The 22,629-nt window shown below is 39.2% G+C and overlaps 1 protein-coding gene across 3 annotated transcripts in view; it reads right to left on the reverse strand.

The window, feature by feature from the left end:
• LOC109040110 (uncharacterized) overlaps positions 1–22,629 on the reverse strand; it is a 237,468-nt gene that overhangs the window by 135,274 nt on the left and 79,565 nt on the right. For all 3 annotated transcript variants that reach the window (XR_011899380.1, XM_019055917.2, XM_072297399.1), the window contains exon 3: positions 8,461–8,530. The gene's annotated coding sequence lies outside the window, so the exon portion shown is untranslated. The remainder of the gene's footprint in view (positions 1–8,460; positions 8,531–22,629) is intronic.

Consider the following 22,629-nt stretch of genomic DNA (forward strand, 5'->3'; position numbering starts at 1 on the left):
AAAATTCGAAAAAAAACTTTCAAAATGCTTGACCGAAAATTAGTAGTATTTTCTCACCAAGTTTTGAAAGGAAAGAGGTTGTGATTTATTATTTAGTGTCTCCACATAACTGAAATGATAAAACCATACATAGACTGATCAGAAGGTCTCTTTTGCCTGTTTTGACTAAGGAAGATAAAGGATCTGAGAAAGGAACAATTCTACCAGAAAAACGAACAATGTGTAACAAACTAGATTAATAATTTCATGAATTTTTCATTATTTTCGAGAGGGTATACACTCTAGGAACACGGTCATACATGAACATACACGAACATATTGTGTTATGAGGTACACAAAATCGCACGCGACCACAAGCAAGACTGCGACAGCTAACTGGCAATGATGCTGGCAGGGCCTTAACTCCGTAATCTCGGCTGCCAAGAAAAGTTCAGGTCGTAGCCTTGCACTCCTTCTGGTGGCTGCCCGGATGTGACGCACTCGCAAAAGCTGGAATTACAAAACCCCATACAAGCAAAACCTTTCAGCTTATTATCGACGAGCACTGTGCACGAAACGGATCAAGTTATGTTCATCCTTACGTTAACCCTTCTTTGTACTACGGAATCAAGGTGGCCAGGTATTTCTAAGATCGTATAAATAGTCGTTCTCTGAAGAACTAACTTTCCTCAGGAAGACCTTTCCTTTAATCTCGGTTCCGTTGTGACGGAAGGAGATTAAAAAAAAAAAAAAAAAAAAAAAAATAATAATAATAATAATCAAAAATACAATTTTTGGGAACCTTGAGTAAAATTTAGCAGTTTAATGTTGGCAATAAATATTTGCCAAATATTTGCCCTGCCAAATCGTGGATTGAGAGAAAAGCAAGGAATGAGGAGATGTGATCTGACGGAGGAGCTCTGGCAGGATCACTATCAGTGGCAGTTGGGTGTCGCAGAGCGCACAGAAGCGTTATAAGAGCGACCTGTTAGTAGTAGTATCTTTGCAAAAGATTCCAATGATTTGCCGCGACAAAAAATACAAAATACAGAACAGATGTACAGCGCGTTTTACCAATTTCAAGGTAGGTCCGTACTTATCTTGAAGCTTTCAAACTAACAGAATTTATGAATTGTACTTTTCTCAGAGGTGAAGCATTACAATCCCTCTTAAGAATCCAGTTTCGAAGTCTCACTGCTGAATTTCACTCGAGACACGCAAAAAAAAGTATCCTTTTTACGATGTCAAATGGGCGTATTTCTGCCAAACGGAACTATGTGCACTATGACGTGAGCCCGTTTATACATTCATTCTTACGGGTCTCAAGGATCATGTCTTAATGCACATAGTTCCGTTTGGCAGAAACAATACGTCTATATGGAACGCTTAGTCCACCTCCGTCAGTCACACTGTAAACCATTCAGGGTCTTCCTAAGGAAAGGTGCTCCTTAAGGAACGGCTATAAATACGCTCTTCAGTCTTTCTAAATGGAAAAGTGTCATAGATGATTTTGAAAATTAAAGACAGCAATGAAAATGAAATGGTGTTAATTTTGAAAGGAACTAATTTTGAGAAGTATACGAGCAAAAGTAGGCTCAAAGGACCCCGTTTTACATGCCGGTAACTTATTGGAGTGGCGTCCCGCCTTCAATTCATGAGATAGGCAAAAGCGGGCTCACAGGAGCTGAATTAGTGGTATCCATAGACTTGAACCAACGATGGGCCGATTTTACGTTTCATGAAGTAGGCTAACAATCCGTTGCGTAGCCTTCGGGCTTGAAACAAAAATACGATTGTAGTGGTTGTAGAAGAGAATCAATTTTGAAGAGAGAAGTTCATGACATATTTTTAAAATCGAAATCAAGGACTTTTCACGGAGTTGAAAAATGTGAAATTAGCGAGTTTTAAGAATCTTTCAATGGCTCGCTTGTTTTTAAGTTGTGTATCGTAACACTTTGATGAATGAATAAAAAAATACAGAGGTTTCAATGAATGCATCAAAATGAAGTATTCCATTTACTATCTTTTTATTTTTTGCCACCTGTACTATACTGATAGCGACGCTATCTGACGTTTCAGAATTTTCCATGACAAAGAAAAAAAATACCAATCTTCAGAGCGGTCGTGGGAAAAATAGCCAGATTATGTAAAACTCAAAGCAGACCTTCAAGTACATTCATACAGATTCCAATAATTTAACATACGGCAGGACTTGAAAATTTAAAAAAGGACCAAAAAAATCAAACTAGGTTCAAAAACTTGGTAAGTCACGCCCTTTTGACAGTTTCAAGCTACGAATTTGTTATTCAATTAGATTAGAAGAAAGAAGTTTCTCACGGCTATGTCGGTAGATTGATGTTTCGGTGCCGAAAACAAGCTTCTAATCAAAAGATGTTCGTAAATTATTGTAAAAAATCCATCATTAGGATTATTTTTCATTACCGCAACAACTTGTAAAGAGTTGTAAGTAATTAGCGAAGAAAAACAAATAAGTGGTGGGTCAAAAAACAATGCTTGAATTTACAAGGGAGTGAAAGGATCCGGGCTTTTGAAGTTCTATTTTGTGCTTCATTAATTATTTTCGTTAGTTTTAGGTGATGAAAGATACATTTCTCGTTAAAAGTTTCGCCTCACCTTACATTTGAAAGTAGCTCTAAACGGAAAGTCTTCCGTATTTTGAGAGCAAATAAAAATAACTTTAATGGTTTTTTTCCATCTCAGATGCGACCTGGTCGCAGAGGATAAAGTTTACACTGCATTATGAAGTTGAGTTAAGTTTTAGATGTGATGATAAATGTTTTTTAAACCTACTCCTTTACGTTCTTACTTCAAGTTCTTAGTTGATGTGAAACACCCTCCTTTTCAGTGTTCATTAACATCAAACTTTAGCTGTGCTACGTGTACTAGATAGGGTTGCAGCCAGGGCATATGACCGCAGGAAATACAACTTTTTGAAGATTTTTATCTAAAGCTGTTAACGTGGAGAAAAATTCCGTGTGGTGATCTTACCCGAAATCAGTTAAGACATCATAAAGGGCGTCCCAAAAGCCCTCCCCAAACACCTTTACGTTTTCACAGTCGAACATAGGAAGATACAACTTTTGGAATCCTCCTATCTTAGAGAAAACTATCTTCTTAGGGGATCAAAATTTTTAAGCTGCCTCTCAGCGATGTAATTTTTCAATTTTCAATTTCATTTGAAAATCTCGGTCTCGGAATATGTTTCATGAATTTAAACGGAAATTGACCAAAACATATCTTTATTAATCTTGGTGAATATCGAGAAACTTGAATATAAGAGATTGATGAGTAATACATAATACTTTTTTTTCCAACACACCGAACAGTTAGGCCTGTAATATTTGAGGCATCTAGAACCAAAACCGGCAATCTCCTTTGCCCTGTCTAAAAATTGCGAAAAATGCAACTAATATTATTTTAATATTGAATGATCGAAAATGCCTCCATATTCATGATTTCTTGTGAATTTTCTGTTATCTAGCGAGAAAATTTGGAAAAATTTTAAAAACAGCTTGAAGTTTTGGTTGCTCCTAGCAGAAAATTAGTATTTCTGCACAATTTTTGGATAGGGCGATGGCGGTTGCCGGTATATTGATTTAAGGCCCTTCGTTTGTTTTTTCACGACACCAAAATGTCATATTTGAAGTTGAAAAAACAAAATTCCAGGTCGAACTGTTCGGTGTGTTCGGGAAAAAAAAGTCATGTATAACTCATAAGCCTCTCCAGAAAAATCTGGAGAATTGATTTTTGAAATCTTCGACGCATAAATTGTTCAGGTTTTTCGAGATATTTGCGATGAAAACTGAACCCCGTGTTATTTTCCACAAGGTCCACCAGAGAGTGGGCACCAGGCGAATCAGCCAATCAGAGACGGCTCGTAAAAGTAGGGGGTGCCGCTCGGCCCAAAATTCATATTGTGGCTCTCGTTTTCTCTTTGAAAACAAGTCGTCGCGATTGTTTTAAGCGCGTTTATCTCTGTGATTGTCTTAAATAATCGCCAGGATAACGGCTCGGAAGAGAGCATACGGTCAAGAACGGCGAAGTTATCGTCGTGCGAAGGGGACGCTTCCGAGGGGTTAGGTAAATCAGTCGCGGGAAATTATTAATGGCTCTGGGTCGAAGCGACGCACAGTGGATAGAGTCAATGTGAGCGGTTGGACAAACTTTGGAAACTTTAAAAGCTCATAACTCCGTTTATACAAAACTTTGAGGTTCTAAAAGCGATTCCATTGGTTTCCTTGCGAAATTTTCTTCTCGAGGCTGCCCTTAAAATTTAAAATAGGACGGAATAAATATCAAAATTTGCAGTTTTAAAAAAAATGTCATGTCCGGCCTCTCTGATTGACTCGATCCACTGTGCGACGGCGGAAGAGTTTTCCGGAAACGTCGCAGGAAAACAGTAAATAAATACTTAACGGTCGTCGGGGTGTTCTTTTAACGGGTCATTTGGCGGTTCTGATTTTGTGACTCGTTCGATTTTATGATACCCACTCCCTTGTTCGCCCGGCCGAAGCCAATAAATACCCACTTGATCTCCTCATGTTCTTCCTTTTCCTAATTTCAACCCATTTTCAGCAAAGCTTTCAAGAAAACTGGAGCACGCAAAGACTCATTTCTTTCAGATGAAGGACATGTAACATCACAATTCTCAAACACCCTGGATCAAGGATACTCAGAATCCTTGATTCAGAAAATAATTCTAGTGATTACTTCGCGTATGGGGAAAGTATAATTGTGACTCGTTCGATTTTATGATACCCACTCCCTTGTTCGCCCGGCCGAAACCAATAAATACTCACTTGATCTCCTCATTTTCTTCCTTTTCCTGATTTCAACCCATTCTCAGCAATGCTTTCAAGAAAACTGGAGCACGCAAAGACTCATTTCTTTCAGATGAAGGACATGTAACATCACAATTCTCAAATACCTTGGATCAAGGATACTCAGAATCCTTGATTCAGAAAATAATTCTAGTGATTACTTCGCGTATGGGGAAAGTATAACGCTGTAAGATTTTTTCGCGGAGTAAGTTCTTGCGCTTTCTTATCTCTACTTCACTCGTAACTACTCATTTATTTCTCTTTATGGTCTCTTTTTTACATGGCTGGGCGGGAAGGGGGGAGGGGGGTACGCCCCGCGAAAGCCTTACAGCCCAACCACCCAAAAAGCTTCAAGCCTCAGGCATTACGCGTGGGTCTTGTAATTTTATATCATTGAGTAAGATATTGAATTTAGCAAAACTTGTTGTGCGTTGGATATAAATGAGAACAAAATGTAATTGACGAAATCGCGAACTTAATTTTGCTTCATTTTACTCGGAAAAAAGTGTTAGGGGTTATCCCCTAAAATTTTCAAATCGCCATGAAAAATACTTCTCCTACCGACAAAGCTCATTGGTGCTTCCCCGAGTCTTTAATTAAGTCTTACGATCGATTTGCAGAAGACTTTCAATCATGACGCATTACAATGCATTCTCCAGGCTAAAAATGAATAAATCCTTAATGCATTCTGCACGGGTTCGAGCTAAGCTATGAACAGTGAAATATTTCCTTCCGTCAATCAATTTGAATACAAATCCATAGCCATTATATCAGATTCAGGACGCAAAGAGAGGCGACTTAATTAGACTCACTGTTGCCACGTTGCAGGGTTAATAATCGGCCTACCCTACAGCCAATTCGGCGTGATCCCACGAAGCGGCAAAGCGAAATATCTTCTGGTTACGTGAATCGTCGGGGCTCCAATACTCTCGTTACGGTACTAGCAGCTCGAGACTCGTGAAAAAGAAATGCAGATTGCAGAAGAATGGAATAGCTCACGGTTCAATGCATAAGTTTCTCTGAATGAGATAAATTTTCTATCTTGCACTTGCATTGTATTTTTGGTTCCAAACACTCATTCTGACATTTTACACAGGAAAAAAAAAAAAAAAAAAAAAAACATTGGATCTAGAGTCCAGACTCTTGAAAACATTGACAAGAAAAAGGACTCTTGATTCAATCAGATTTAAGCTTAAATCAAAAGGAAATCCGCTCAAATTAAGAGGCTTGGTTCTTGATTTAAGCTTAAATCTGATTGAATCAAGAGTATTTTTTCCTGTCGATGTTTTCAAGAGTCTGGATTCTAGATCCAATGTGTTTTTTTTCCAGTGCACTACTCCGGTCATTATACGCGATACCAAATTGAATCGATTGCCCATTGAGTGTCACACGGAATTCCCGCTACTTTTAAAAATAATACGACAGTAAATACTTTTTTTTCAATCCGAGAAACTGAGGGCAATATTACCAGCAATTCATTAACTGCAGTCCTCAATTTTAGGATTTGTTTAAACCCATGCAACCCATGTAAAATTTTAAAAACACGATTAACAAGGTAACCGAAGTACATTTTAGTAGTTTCAGCATCTTATGCTTTGGTATGGGACGTTTGAAAATTGTGGAATTAAAGAAAGCATTCACTGGAAAAAAAACCACACATTGGATCTAGAGTCCAGACTCTTGAAAACATTGACAAGAAAAAATACCCTTGATTCAATCAGATTTAAGTTTAAATCAAAAGGAAATCCGCTCAAATTAAGAGGCTTTGTTCTTAATTTAAGCTAGATTCTAATTGAATCAAGAGTACTTTTTCTTGTCGATGTTTTTAGGAGTCTGGACTCTAGATCCAATGTGTTTTTTTTTTCCCCCAGTGTAACCTATAAACAAAAATAAATACATGCCGGATAATATAAGTTATACGGCAATGCAAATCTTTTGTCGTGGAGATGCAATGATTGCCATCGAGAGAAAGATTCTCTCCTTCATTGTCACAAAAAGAAAAAAAAGAGGATGGAAAAAAAAAAAAAAAAAAAAAAAAAAAAAAAACATGATCAGAAGCAGAAAAAGAAGAAGAGTACTGCCTCTTTAAAGCTTGTATATGTGCGTGGATACTGCCACAGATTCACATTTTTTTGACTCTTTGAAAAATAAGACGCACACTGGAAAAAAAAAACATTGGATCTAGAGTCCAGACTCTTGAAAACATTGATAAGAAAAAATACTCTTGATTTAATCAGATTTTTGATTGAATGAAAAGGAAATCCGCTCAAATTAAGAGGCTTGGTTCTTGATTTAAGCAAAAATCCGATTGAATCAAGAGTATTTTTTCTTTTCGATGTTTTTAAGAGTCTGGACTCTAGGAATCCGCCAATGCTTAGTCGGGGAAACGACGAATTATGGCCGCCAGAAAATGAACAAGCGAAGTAAGGACTGATTTAAACAAGACGAAGTTTTAACGAACACAAATTCATTTCCATTCCGCAGAGTCGAAAGTTCGTGATTGTTGGGACATTGCTGGTGGTTTATTAACTTAGCGCACAATCTTTTTTACCCTCTCACTATCTCTCGGAGACAGTTTATTTTACCTAAGGCCATCCCGAGACGAAATTGAAATCTGAATTTATCCTTTAATTTTAATCCAGAGAGACTTTTTAGTGAGGAAGTGTCCTTTGTTGACTTCGTTTTGGTATTCCTTTAAATGCAAATGTCATGCCGAAGATAAACCCAACACTCCCTCGAGTATCTAACCGCGTTTAGTTGCCACGGCAGCGTATCACCCTAGGTTATATAATGATATTCAACGAGATTTAATTTCACCACCATAGCTGCGCCTGGGTCTCTATCAACTTTGTTCCACCTTCATATAAAATATTGGAAAATCCTGCTTTATAAAGCAAAACTTATCATTGCTTATTCCAATTCTTTTCTCTGTATTTTCTTTCTCAATACGTGCACTGGAAAAAAAAACACATTGGATCTAGAGTCCAGACTCTTTAAAAACATCGACAAGAAAAAGTACTCTTAATTCAATCAGAATCTAGCTTAAATCAAGAACCATGCCTCTTAATTTAAGCGGATTTCGTTTTGACTCAAGCAAAAATCCGATTGAATCAAGAGTATTTTTTCTTGTCGATGTTTTCAAGAGTGGACTCTAGATCCAATGTGTTTTTTTTTCCAGTGTGTCTATCCAATTTTAATCTGATACATTTGTAATACCTAAAACTCAAAACGCGTTCCGCTTTAACTTCTGACCGCGTCGTCAGATTCTGATGCTATATTTACACGCGTCTGATCTAAATAGGCTGGGGGTGATTTACGATTCGGTATTGACTTTTGTGGACAAACGATTATAAAATGCGACAATTTAACATGTTTTTATTAAATTTTAACATTAAGCCATCGAACATTCGTGTCTTATCGTCATTTGTCGATGCTCTTCATTTTCAAAAACAAAAAGTGCTACTTCTTCCGCCGATCTCTACCTTCCTGTAAGTTCAGTTCGTAGTTACATGAGTTGACGCTGCCGTAAAGGGTGTCACAAGGGGATAATGTAAATGCATCTGTCTGATTTATCTGTCATGCAACCCCAACATCAGTCATAAATTCAAAAACCTGAAGAAAAAAAAAGTGCTTTACTTACCATGGGCGCTCTGGTTGCAAACAGGTAGAAGCAAGGAAGTATTCGACTGCACCAAAAGTGTCATTCACATCTGAAACACAAAAAGAAAGGACAAACATCAGAAACTGTTTTTCCCTCTTTCTGTTCCATTCGATCTTTAATGGGTTTGAAAATATTTTAGAAGATGTTTAAAAATTATAATTAAAGTTTTGACGGTCAGAATTCACGAACGTTTTCATTGGCCTATGCTGTTAAAATGCACATGCTTATAAGTTCAGAATTTTTTTGAACTCAGGAACTCCATTGATTATGGCGAATAATTTAGAAAGTATGGGAGTTGTGCTAGAGCTCCGGAGCATTGTATCACGATAAAATGCCTTAAACTTTTCATTAGAGATGCGACAATTTTATTATGAACTCTGTCAATTCCTTAAAAAGGTATTACCTTAAGGTATGCCTTAAGGTGCTACCTTAAAAGGTAAAGGTATACTTATTGGAAACGAATTTTTGTGGTACCGTGGGATGACACTCCTGCGCGCGTTGCGCTTGAGAGCTCGAGGAAACCTGTGCGCCTTCATTGGCTTGGATATGCGACACGCACATCCATGGAACACGAATAGTTGTATCCAAGCGCCGGCACTAAAGTCGCGTCTCCGCATATGCATGCAGCACGCGGACTGAACATATATTTTATCTTATTTCACGTCCTTTGTGATTCTACATATATTTTATCAGAGATACAGGTATGAGAAGCCTCATGAAAACCCTCTTTGTTTTCTCGAAATATTTGACCGATTTAAGACCTAGAATTTATAGTTAAAAAGTAGATGTGTTATTTCGACTCCTTTCCTCTGATCTTAGCACCCTCTTTCTGACATTTTCCTCTCTTTTCTTCCTCTGTTTTTGACTCGAAGATGTACCACTAACCCCCTCTCCCTTCCACCACTGATAGTAAATATGCGATTATTAGTCTGTGTGTCGGACAAAGTGAATCACCATTACCATTGATTATACTCCAGCCTCAGTGATATTGGAGTTTTACGAGTAACATAACAGAGACAGAACCTCCAGTTTGCGTTTTCCTTATTCTACATGTGGGTTTCACGGGACCCACCCCTCAATTCCAGTCTTTTCTTGCAGTGAGTGAAGAGTGAATTAATATTGAATGACGGCTCAACTATCACATAAGGAAAATGCTTTAAAAACTCAGGTTTTCTATGGTACCGGCTGGGTTGAGAGAAGGGAGGGGCAATTTTTCAAGCTTCGACGACGAATTTTAAGTTGTGCTTCTGATCGGTGAGCAAAGAATGCCAAAATGACTTGACATGTTTAGCCACGTCCGGTAATTGCACTCTTTTGAGTACTCATTTGATTAAAGCACTGAAGGTCATGAAGGCAATGTAGACTTGTGCCCAACTGACGTAAATGCTCGGAAATCACTTATTGATACTTTGAACGATTACCATTATTGAAAAATTCCGTTTTATAACGAGCTGACATATACCACGTTTATCTTTTAAAACCTGAAGAGGGTTATCAAGCCCGAAACGGTCGTTACTAAAAAGTAATTCATAACACGTGAAAACAGGCCCGCCACAAGGGGGGGATACTGGGTCCTTGGTACCGGGGCCCGGGCCTTGGAGGGGCCCGTGACGCAGGTGACAAACCACTACGAATTCATGTGTAATCCTTGTCTCGTAGGGAAAAGTGAAAAAAATACCCTAATTTTCCGCAAAAGGTGAATAAAGTTTCAAAAACACACTAGGGCACTTTAAAATTTTTCTTACTTTTTTAGAGATTTTCAAGATTTTGAGTATATGTAGAATGATATTTTTAGTAACTGTGTTTCATTTTCTTCCGTTGTCGGATGCTAAGAGGCTCCTTTCTGGGCATCCTCGACTTCAATGGCTTAACTCTCTTGCCATAGACGTACGAAATGGGAGTCCAGGGGGCCCAGCTCCCCATAGAATTAAAAATTATCATCTGCCCCCTCAAAAAAAAAATTTATAGATGTTTTGAATGCAACAATTCTAAAGTTTTTGGTTCTGAAAGTAAACAAAAAGGCGTAATTCTTCTGCAGAAATTGATGGAAAATCTCCATCATAAGAGCTTCATTATGCGTCCAAATAGATTTAAAATTTCGAAAATTTCCCGGAAAAGGCCCCCCGGACCCCCCCCCCCCCGTGCTAGGGGCCCGGGCCAGAAAATTGGTACCAGGGCCCGAGATGGGATGTGGCGGGCCTGCGTGAAAAACATCATTAAGAGGTAAAAAAAATGTATTTTTCGGCTGAGGGAATAAAATTGAATTGCTTCTTCATGCGTGCCGGGAACTGTCTGCTTGTTTTATCTCTAAACGAAGGAGGTAATAGCTATTATTAAAAAAAAAAAATGTGAGCAAGACTATTAAAAATGAACTAAACCAAGATTATTCACCTCAGAATGATACTTTCTGATAAAAAATCGCGAAAAAGACTATTAAAAACTGCACTAGCCAAAGATTATTCATTTTCACTCAGAATGATATTTTCTGATATAAAATTGCGGAAAAGATTCCTCAAATGCACTAGCCAAGATTATTCACTCAGAAAGATATTTTCTGATATAAAATTGCGGAAAACTATTAAAAATGAACTAGCCAAGGTTATTCACTCAGAAAGATATTTTCTGATATAAAATTGCGGAAAACTATTAAAAATGAACTAGCCAAGGTTATTCACTCAGAATGATCTTTCCTGATATAAAATTGCGGAAAAGCCTATTAACAATACACTAGCTAAGATTATTCATATTCACTCAGAATGATATTTTCTGATATAAAATTGCGGAAAAGACTATTTAAAATGCACTAGCCAAAATTATTCACTCGGAATGATATTTTCTAATAAAAAATTGCGGAAAAGACTATTATAAATGAACTAGCCAAGATTACCCACTGAGAATGATATTTCCTCTCGCAACTGACGTAATTTTCACGAGTTTAATGCACCACTAGGTGTTAACGAAGTCTCTCTCTCGGTGTGTGATGTTTGCACTATGCTGGACTTGCGACAGCGCTCAGTTTTAATTCGCTGAATGTCGCTAATCCATTTGCGCGAGCTTGCTGCTTGGGTTAATTAACATAGCTTTTTACTGAGCTTTTTCACTTCACGGGCTTATCACAAAACTTCTGGCGCCAAGTCGAGTTCCCGTAATTTACCCGGTTTGTAGATAAAAAGGATTGAAAGCAAAAACTTAATGGAAAATATTCTCCCGTCTAACTAGAGCGCGAGATCTCCGCTTTCAATCCGGGCTTTCTTGTAGATTGATACTAAGATAGGCGAACAGGCTATGTAGCACACGACAGCACGTTATCCCCAGCTTGAATATTAAGGGCACTTGGTAACAAACCAATATTTAAGCCACGAGGAAACACATAGTTTATATCATGATGAGGATATTAGTTTGAAGTTTCCGGATTAGAAAATTTTGCACGGGCTTTGAACTTTGAGCCTAAGAGGTTTGCCAAAACGTGCATTGATTACTTCCGGCAATTTTACGATCTGCATCTTTTTCTTATCAGCCACCTGCCAGGCAGCTCTTGGTTCCTTCCTTCTAAAATTTGCATTGTACAAAACGACCCTTCCCTGCCTCTTTTGAATAAAAAATCAAGGAGGCGAGGAAAACGCAATAAAATAAATCCGCGATGTTAATAAAATGGAATGTTTCTTCTGCTGTTTGCAACGACGCTCTGCTCGTCATTTCCTGGACGAAAGAAACATGACTACATTTTTCAACATTGCAATATTTTCACTTGCAAACCATAAAATTACTTGCAATCTGCTGCACGAGTTTTACGACGCTGATCGCGTTGGAACCTTTCCGAGATGCCTGATAAATTTAATTTTGTATTTTCCTGATTTTTCCGTATATTTCAGACGAGACTTCCGGATTCTAGCACAAAGAGATTGGCACTCGTTCGATTCGAAAACTCAGCATGTTTAATAAATTGAATCAAATGTTAGAGATATGCTTGAATCACTCAGAACTTCCTGATCCATGACCAATTTTTTGGCTAGGTTCCTGATAGCATCGAATTCCCTGATATGTGCTGGTCATGGTTGCTACCGAATCTAAAAAATGAAATTCCCTGACATTTCCCTGCTTTCCCTGAAAAAGTTGGGTGAAATTCCCTGATAGTTTAAGATATGCCAGATGGTTAAAAAGACATAACTTGGAATCGTTTTCAGACAAAAGTTGTTGTTGAAAACATCAAATCTAATCTAGAAAGCACAGAGAGGTGACTTAAAAATATTTCCCTGGCATTTTCAGGTTTTCCCTGACTTTTTAAATCCCGTTTTCCCCTGACTGTGGCAACCCAGTCCGGTTTTTTTCTGACGGTAAGTAGTTTTAGTAATTTTTAAGAGACTTAAGTTAAATACAATCAACTGATTGAACATAAACATTTTTTCTCAGTGATACACCGAATGAATTCTTCAAATATTTTCAGTTGGCAACGTTGGGGATCCGAGAAAACCGACGACCACCGCCGCTGCAACCGCCGCACAGTGAATAAAGTCAATCGAAGAGGTCGGACATAAAATTTTAGACTAAAACTGTATATTTTGATGTTTCTCTCGTCACATTTTAAATTTAAAGGGGTGCTCCGAGAAGAAAATTTCTCGAGGAAACCAATGGAGCCACTTTTAGAACCTCAAAGTATTGTATACAACTTTTAAATTTTCCAAATTATGTCCGACTTCTCCTTTTAACTTGGTCCAGTGTGCGCCGCTTTCCCCTCGCGGAAAAGTGACGGACGACGCACGACGTTTTTTTTATTAATCCGTGCTTCTCCGCAGCGCCGCGCCGGCCGGCCGTCGAGCATACAAAACAGAGGTGGCGCAGAGGGCCACTGCTAAAAATTAAAAAAATAATAAAAAAGGACGAGCAAGATGTTAATCACAGATGTAACGGAGGGGGCTAATTTATGCAGGGTTCCAGGGCGAACGGGGCGGGGGCTTTCCGCGAGATAAAACACTGAAATCGCCGGTTTCAGCGTCGTCCCGAGTTCCCATTTAAACACTGCAGACCATGTAGTCAGACTATACACGAAAAGTAAAGATAATGCGTTGATGAAACAATACAGTTTACTTGGGGTCGTACAGACGCTATTAATGTCACGTCACATAAAAGCGAGATACATAGATCGATTTATTCTCATAGACCGCATTCGATAACGGTTCGATGTATCGTTTGGTTCAAAACAATAGAACATAACCTCAAACCAAACTGTATGGATTTAAGTTGAAAAAGCTGAAAATGATAAATTTCCTGACAATTTCACTTTGCATTGGCATTTGGTGCTCAAAAGAATAAAAAATCTGTTACAAAAGACCCGTTCTCTCAGATTTCTGAATTTACTTTTGAGGCTATGTTTATGTTTTGAACCAATCGATATCGATACAATCTCACCCATTTGATGTATCGAATACGATCTATTGATAACATTGAAAGAGGTTGTCATGTTATTTTTTAGAGCCGATTCGAAAGGATGGAGATAATCCCTAAGGTGACGTCACCACTAATCGCGTCCATTCCTACAGTCATTTCTTAGACATAGTCGGTGGCGTAACGTAACCAAGGGCGTCCAGGGTGGCTGCCCCCCTCTCCCATTCCAAAGGACGGGGAAAGTTTCTTAAATGAACGTCATTATTCGTAATTTTCAGGAATTTCGTTTTTTTTGAACCCCTATTCATCGCATGAAACATTAGCGACAGTAGACAACCCCCCCCCCCCCCAAATTAAAGTTTTCTGGCTACGCCGCTGTGCACGGCTCCTTATATGAGAGAGGCTCCATATTATTTTACACTGTGCTTGAGGGAGGTTCAGGGTGTCTTTCAGCAAGGCGTTATAAAAAGGACAATTTTTACGACCCGTAAGAGAGGCCTGCGCGATGACACTTTGGCATTATCTCTTTGCAAGGGATTACAATAATTCGGCATTAAAAAATAGAGAAGGGAAACCGACGGAGTCCGTGCGGTCGTCATTAACTAATGAGCCCTGTTCACAAACCTCTTTTCACAAGCCCGTGGCTCATGATTGCCGCATAATTTGGCGCTTAGTTCCGTTTGATATCGTGTAAAATTCCACTTTCCCATTTCCAAAAACAGAATCACTTCTACTTTGAAATTGTGTCTTATGCAGCTTTTTAAAGCACAAAAAAATATGAATAAGAGTAAGCATGAATGTGGTCTGATGATCTTAATTTCCGCCACCGCGCCAATCGCACTGTGTTTGGCGCAATGCGTGAAGTATCCCTACAGTCTTGTAGGCACTATGCGCTTCACGCTGACCGCGCTGCTGACCAAGTGACCGCACTGTTTTTGACGCAATGCGTGAAGTATTCATGCAGTCTTGTAGGCACTATGAGTTTCACACCAACACCTGCTGACCGCACTAGGTTTGACGCAATGCGTGAAGTATTCATGGAGTCTTGTAGGCGCTAATATGTGTCTCATGCTGACCGGTGCGCCGATAGGGCTTCTCCTTTCCATCTCAAGTTCTCGCCATCATTGCTCTCTGCGCCGTGCCGCTCCAAGCCAAATGGGCCTGTTGCAAACTTTTGCTAGAGCAAAAATAAGAGTTGTTTCTTGTAGATAATGCCTCAAAAATCACGATGAGCGCATCGGCAAAGTCTGAAATGCACGCATAACTTCACAATCAGCGTAAGAAATTTGCGTTTTTTTGAGCTTCCCGCTTCAAAAACGATACTACGGCACAGGTGAACATTTTGTTAGAGGAGTCGCTCCATCGTCGGCAATATTCATCATGGCCGACGCTTGCGCGCAGTTCCGCGCGTAATTCGAGGAGAGTTCAAGGTCAATCAATTCGGGCGTGGAAAATATGAACGTTAACACACCGATTGTTATCTGGTCTAATCCAGTTCAGGTGTTACCTCGTCCCATCAAACGTGTTTTGGCGGATTGGCGTCGGCCATGATGATTATTGCCGACGATGGAACGACTCCTCCTACAAAATGTTCACCTGTGCCGTAGTATCGTTTTTGAAGCGGGAAGCTCAAAAAACCGCAAATTTCTTACGCAGACTGTGAAGTTATGAGTGCATTTCAGACTTTGCTGATGCGCTCATCGTGATTTTTGAGGCATTATCTATAAGAAACAACTCTTATTTTTGCTCTAGCAGAAGTTTGCAACAGGCCCATTGCGTGTTTGGTTTCTCTCTCAACTAGACTAATGAAAGGCGCTGTCTCTTGCATCACCGAAGACGAACAAATTAGAAATTACCATACTATAACTCTCAGGATATGAGAGATTTTTTCGCCTTTCCTCATTTGTGATTTTTTTTTCTGAATCAGATTTTATTCTTGATAACAACATTTGAAAAAATTATAACATTTGCCGCCCCTAAGTTTGCCGCCATGGGCCGCGGCCCATGTGGCCACCCCCTTGATCCGGCCCTGTTCGCCTCACGTCGCCAGCCGAAAACATGCATCTAGAGTACCTATATAGCGAGAGTATGGACAGATCGCTTCATGATTGGGCTTAGGGCCCAAAATTGCAGCCACCCTTCTAACCAACTTCTAACGCACAAAATTTCACTGCCAGTCTGTAGATTCCAATTCTAACCAAGATGGCTAAGAATGTACATAAATGAGCGTTCTTCCGCAAAAACGAGTAAATTTATACTATAACTCTCAGGATATGAGAGATTTTTTCGCCTTTCCTCATTTGTGATTTTTTTTTCTGAATCAGATTTTTTTCTTGATAACAACATTTGAAAAAATTATAACATTTGCCGCCCCCTAAGTTTGCCGCCATGGGCCGCGGCCCATGTGGCCACCCCCTTGATCCGGCCCTGTTCGCCTCACGTCGCCCAGCCGAAAACCATGCATCTAGAGTACCTATATAGCGAGAGTATGGACAGATCGCTTCATGATTGGGCTCAGGGCCCAAAATTGCAGCCACCCTTCTAACCAACTTCTAACGCGCAAAATTTCACTGCCAGTCTGCAGATTCCAATTCTAACCAAGATGGCTAAGAATGTACATAAATGAGCGTTCTTCCGCAAAAACGAGTAAATTTATGCAAAAACTAAGTCAAACACGTGCTTTATAAACGATGGCTCGTAACAATTGTATTAGTAAAGCGCTCTGGATAATTGAGACTCATAGGTTGGCTGCATTTCTGGGCCCTAACTTTATTCGCGGAGACATCGGTGAAGGCCTGATGGATTTTCGGAGTTTCGCATCTGTCTATACTCTCGCTATACAGGTACTCTACATGCATCCATTGGATGTATGTATTTATATTGTAAATATTTTGAGTTTGGCAACTTAGCGAAGCGTGGAGTATGACTGACGCCGGGCGTAATTGAATTCATCTGGGGTTTTTTGCTCTCTGTCCGAGTGACACAGGATCGCCAGCGCCCGTGCCCGCGGCCGGCAACATGCACCGCTGCAGCTTTTACCCACTCCGCGAGAATCCGTCCATTTTATTACGTTATTCCACCCGAGAAATATACGAGCCTACGGCAACGTATTGCGGATAATGAAGCTAATGAGTTTGTTTCGTTACGTTAACCGCTTGCCTATGCGCGAATCGACTGCGTGCCATTTTCCGCGTATTTTCCACGCTCGAAAACCGGATTTTCTGCCGAGTTGGAAATATGAAGGAGACATGGCTGTGAATGCGAGGGGATTTGTAATATTTTCCGGGAATCTTTCCGGTTCAACATGTTCAAACGTTTGACACTTAAAAGCATTGGCTCAGGCAGGAATTTAAAGTAAACAATTCTTGGAAATCTCGTGAAATGAAATTCTCTGGAAAACATAAAATCGATCATACATACACTGGAACAACAAGGCTCTTGAGTTCATAGTCTAGACTCTTAAAAAAATTGAAACGAAAAAATAACCTTGATTCAGTCGAACGTTTGCTTGAATCAAAGGGAAATCCGCTTAAAATAAGAGTTTTAGGTCTCGCTTCAAGCAAAAATTCTATCGAATCAAGAGGAATTTTTCTCGTCAAATTTTGTGAGAGTCTGGAATCTAGATCCGAGAGATTTTTTTCCAGTGTAAGAGAGAAGGAGGAGACCTCCCTAAGCCTCTTAAAAAAATCAGCTTGAAAAATTGGAGACCTCCAAAAGAAACCTATGATGCAAATTATACGTAAGGATACCGTCAACTGAGTTTCCTGCGGTTTGTTCGGAAAATTGAAACATGAACTTTTAGCGTGACTTTTTTTTGATAAATTAACATAATACTTGTGCCCGATTGTTCAATTTAGCAATATCTGCATTTTCTCGTGAATTCATCGTTGTACTGGTATGTGAGAGAGAACATTATTTTGCTACTCACATTATGAGGTATCAAACAAAATTTTTGACTGAATGCAAAAATTGAGAATTGGGTGATTCGGCATTGTTAACCCTATTCCGAGAATAAAAGTACAATGAATATGAATGCGTACGCAGACTTGGATGTTAATGGACTTTTCACGGCATGAGCATGCATTTGCATAAATGATTGCGAACGGAATGGAGGATGAATTACATTGTGAACTCTGAGAGAAATGTGTTTACCTGCTGGTAGACTTACAATTTGTTCCGAATGATGGTGGATAACAGTTTTTCACCTCATTAGTTCCATAGTTTTAAAACGATTGTATAGAAGACTAGTCATCAGCGTTAGATAGAGCTTAATTTTTTTCTCTATTGCTAATCAGGAATCAATCTATTAGAAAGAAACTTCGTAAATGATTAATTACTCAAGCTTTATTCCAAAATTAGGTATTAACGAGAGATGCAGGCAGGTTAAATCCTTCAGGATATAAATACTGAATAGCTAATAAATATGTGAGATAAACTGTTGAATAAACTACGATTTGGTAATTAGACGAGCGCTGCTATTAGATACATCCATGAAGAAGTTTGATTATGACTTAAAATCTACTCCGTCTCCGTTAACACTCAAAATGAATTAAATATCAAATCGCCGCTCGCCTGACATGAGGGCGTAACTGCACTCTGCAATGAACCCTGTCGTCCATACAACTCAATGCTTTTCCGGGCTCAACTCAATGTTTAGTTACGCCCTCATGTCAGCCAAACGAAGAAATGAGCACTACTTAAATCAAACTGGCAAATACCCTGAAATTTTCAGCGAAAGGTACCCAGACATGCATAATACATTTACGTGCGAAGTTTTCCTATAATTTAGTTAACCGAAGTTTAGTTCGGCCGGTCTCAACTCAGGCTACCTCTTCGGTGCGCAGCTCAACCGAAGAAAGTTCAAAGCAGGAGCAAGAAGCGAGCGCTAGGCTAAAAGGACGGCAGAGTTCGGAAGGAACATCATGCCGAAAGGGTAAGTGAGGACCTCCCAATCACGGCGTTGCTTGGATTTCAGGTGAATCGGTCAGTGTTGCTGGTCTGCGGAGAATTTCCGAATTTTGCGTTAAAATAAATGTAAGATTAGGGATTTTTGAGACAACGGCAACGGTTTAATCTGGGAGCGCTCGATGAAATGACGCTGCCATTTCGCCGAAAAATTGCTTGATTATTCTGCCGGGTTCAAAGTTCCCTACTGTACTGCCGTGCTAAGGAAGAACGCCGTATGAACATTTGAGAGTTGCCAAATTTCCTTCGATAAAGCATATATTTTTGACGAAATTTACGCACAATTTTCTTTGAAATTTTCAGATATTTTAGAGTAAATTGCGTACAAAATTGTCTGAAAATGTTGGAAAAAAATATTCAAAATTTTCCCAGTAAATTCAGTTTTTATCGAATGGAACTTGGCAACGCCTGAAGGCTCATACGTCGTTCTTCCTTAGCACGGCAGTATAGGGGAATCTGTTCGTATACGTCTGGAAGAGAGACGTTTACCCTTTATTGCCCAAAACGAAAAAAGAGGTTCATTTGGAAAAGAATATAACTGATCTTAGTTCCTGATCATGTCAAAAAATAAAATCGACTTTGCCTAACCATGGCATATGATGGCGGTGTTGGGGACGGTTAGAATTGTTTCCACTCATTCTTCACAAACATCACACAAAATTGCGAGGAGGCATTTTAATTAGTTATCCTTAAGGTAAATCAAACATAATCCGAGAGTATTCAATGTTGTAATAGATTCGAGACGTGCGAAAACCGCAAATGTCCATTTTTCAAGTTGATGGTACTTTCAAAGAGTTGATACAATCATAAAAGTGATGAAAGGACTCGTTTTGGGATTAAGGTAACCCCGGTAACCGAAAAGTATTATCAACTCAAAAAAACTGGAAACTGGAAAAATGGACATTAGCGGTTTTCGCACGTCCCGATTCAATTGATAATTGCTTTTTCGAAATTCACGATAGATCATTGAACGCGATCTCCACGAATTTTAAGACAATTTAACATTTTAGAAATTTATGCGTGAAGCTGTATTCTGAACACGCTACCGCCTTGATGAAATATTAATAAGATTGATGAAAATTTGAAAGAAATTTAGGAATACAACTGTTTCAGTGCACTCATACTCTTCGTAAGCGCATTTAAACACCTGGGGAGGTTGAACCATGCTACCCTGAAAAAGGCCATTTAATATTTAACCACCGACAGACAACAACGCTACAGCTTGAGCAAAGACGGAGAAGGTTAATCCAGCGCTTGGAATGCAGGCAATTAGCATGATATTCAAAAACTATCAGTCGTTAAATGGAGTGTATAAAACTAAGAACAGCGACCAGTCAAGCGTGATCGTTTGCCATCGTGCAACCTTTTATTACCTTCTACCCGAGTGACACAAGAGGGTTTCTCAGGGATCAGCTGAATACGTATCTTACGATCCTAGCTCCCGCGACATGGAATCAGTGGCGTGGCGTGCTTTGCGATATATCGATTGATCTGCCATTTAAACCTATGGAAAAGATCGACATTCAGGGTGTTCGCAACGAACACCTTAATAGTCGATTCTTCACCATACCTTCAAATGGGGATATATCGATTATCGATCATTCACGCCACGCCACTGCATGGAATCAACTTTAAGCTGTGATCTTCTTTTCTGCACTTGACACTGTGATTGCGCATTGTCTCAAGGGGCAAGTGAATACTTGCTCAACCAAAAATCTTGAAATATGTGGTAGAATTCAGTCAAATTGTAGATAAGGAAGATTTCTTATTGGAGATGGATTTTCCAACGCAGGGGTTCTTGAGCATTTGGAACTCATCTGATCTTCCGTCGATTTCTTCAAGACAGTGGCGATTGAATCTGTGAGCGTAAAACACACCAACGCGGCAACTTGAAAAAGCCTAAATTTCATTAAAGATGCCCACTTTTCATACAGACCATATTTAAGATGGCGCATCTATGTCAACTTGGACTTTTAAAGTTTCCCAAAATAATTTTCCTTTGGCATCGAAAGGCAAAATCTGGGACCAACTTCCTCACCTACAGCGCAATTTTTGTATTTGCTGATTTTTTTTATTTTTCCAAGTCGGCGTGTTTTTCTTCTCACCGAATCAGTTTCCGATCCACCGTAGCGCAGGTGGGTACACTGGAAAAAAAGAAGAAAAAAAAAAAAACAGATTAGATCTAGAGTCCAGACTTTTGAAAACAATGACAAGAAAAAGTACTCTTGATTCAATCAAATTTAAGCTTAAATCAAAGGAAATCCGCTCAAATTAAGAGACTGGGTTCTTGATTTAAGCTTCAATCTGATTGAATCAAGAGTATTTTTTCTTGTCGATGTTTTTAAGAGTCTGGATTCTAGATCCAATGTGTTTTGTTTTCCAGTGTACAATACGGCGTCAATATTCTCAAATTCAAGGGGTTGAAAAAGGGGCCCGTAAAATCCGCAGGTTTCATCGTAAACTTTTCTTCGTAATCGCCTTCTCAAGGGTTAAAGAGGAAAATAAATTTAGCAAAAACCCTGATCCCCATAAAAACATTTTCAAAAAGTTCAAACAGATCTCGCGCGGATTTGCTGGGGTTGAAAAAACGACTTACCGCGTTTGACAAACGGGCTGCGTTGAAAGTCGGTGTGGTTTCAGGCGAAAAGAAAAGAGGAGCTTAAGAAAGAGGAGAGAAGGTGCTGAGCGGTGGGGGTTGGAGACTTAGCGCTTTTTTTGACGCTACTCAGAGCCAAAATCTCATTTTTCATCCTGAGCTTACTCTCGTGTAATGACTGCCATTAATGAAAAAACGACTGCGTCAACTTCGTTGCCATCCAGGCAGATTTTACTTTTGGTGATATCACTTTTTTCATCATATGACTGCGATGAGATGACAAATATCCCGTGAGTAATACTTGAAATTAAAGTTATGAAAAAGGATAAAAAAACGGATTTCACTCATTTTTTTACAAATGATATGTGTTAGAAATGTGCTAACGGCACACCGCGGGGGGAGGGGCACTGTGGAAAAATCGTAATTGTTTGCGATCCTACGGCACCACACCCTTATTGGCTGATTTTTTTTTAAGCTGGAAAAATTTTTGAAAACATACTCTCCTTTTACATTTACAGATAACTCGTCGATTTAAAGAAGTTTTATTGTGGTAGAAGATTTTTTTTCTTACATCTAGTACCTTTCTTTGCGCAAGACAGTAATTTTGTTTTATTTATTTCTTTTTTTACTTCAAAAGTTGTTTTTTAAAATTTAGAGAGCTACATTTCATTAAATTTAGAAAAAACTTGAAAAAAAGAAAATATTTTCCGTGTAAAAATCATAATAAACCATTGAAATTTTTTTTTTTTTTGTAGAAAATGTTTTTGATCCATTACGTTACGATCCGATTGGATTGTTAGTGTGGGATAGCCAACGTATACTATCTCTTATTTCGCTGATAACATGACAACCCTGTGCGTCACACCTCGCAACCTGTCATGGCAGTTATTCTCTCATCTTCCCGAATTTATATCCATATAAATGTCGGTGCATGACACTTTTACAAAGAGCCGCGAATGAATATGAAATAAAATCGGCGTATTTCTCCCGCGAGACCGCCGTGAGTTACGCCTTTTATTCCGCGCTTCATTTGTCCCGGAATCGCTGCTCTGAAAAGTGAGCGCGAATTTTAAACAATGGGCCTCTGGAGTTTTCAGCGATACTTTACGCTCCGCGGGTTTAATTCAAGGCGTGCGCCATGCATGTCACTAGAGACGCTTTTTACTCGCGAAGTCGCGCACCACTTACGGTAAGATGGACTTCGC

Source organism: Bemisia tabaci, chromosome 2 (assembly GCF_918797505.1).
Source record: "Bemisia tabaci chromosome 2, PGI_BMITA_v3".
Classification (NCBI taxonomy): Eukaryota; Metazoa; Arthropoda; class Insecta; order Hemiptera; family Aleyrodidae; genus Bemisia; species Bemisia tabaci.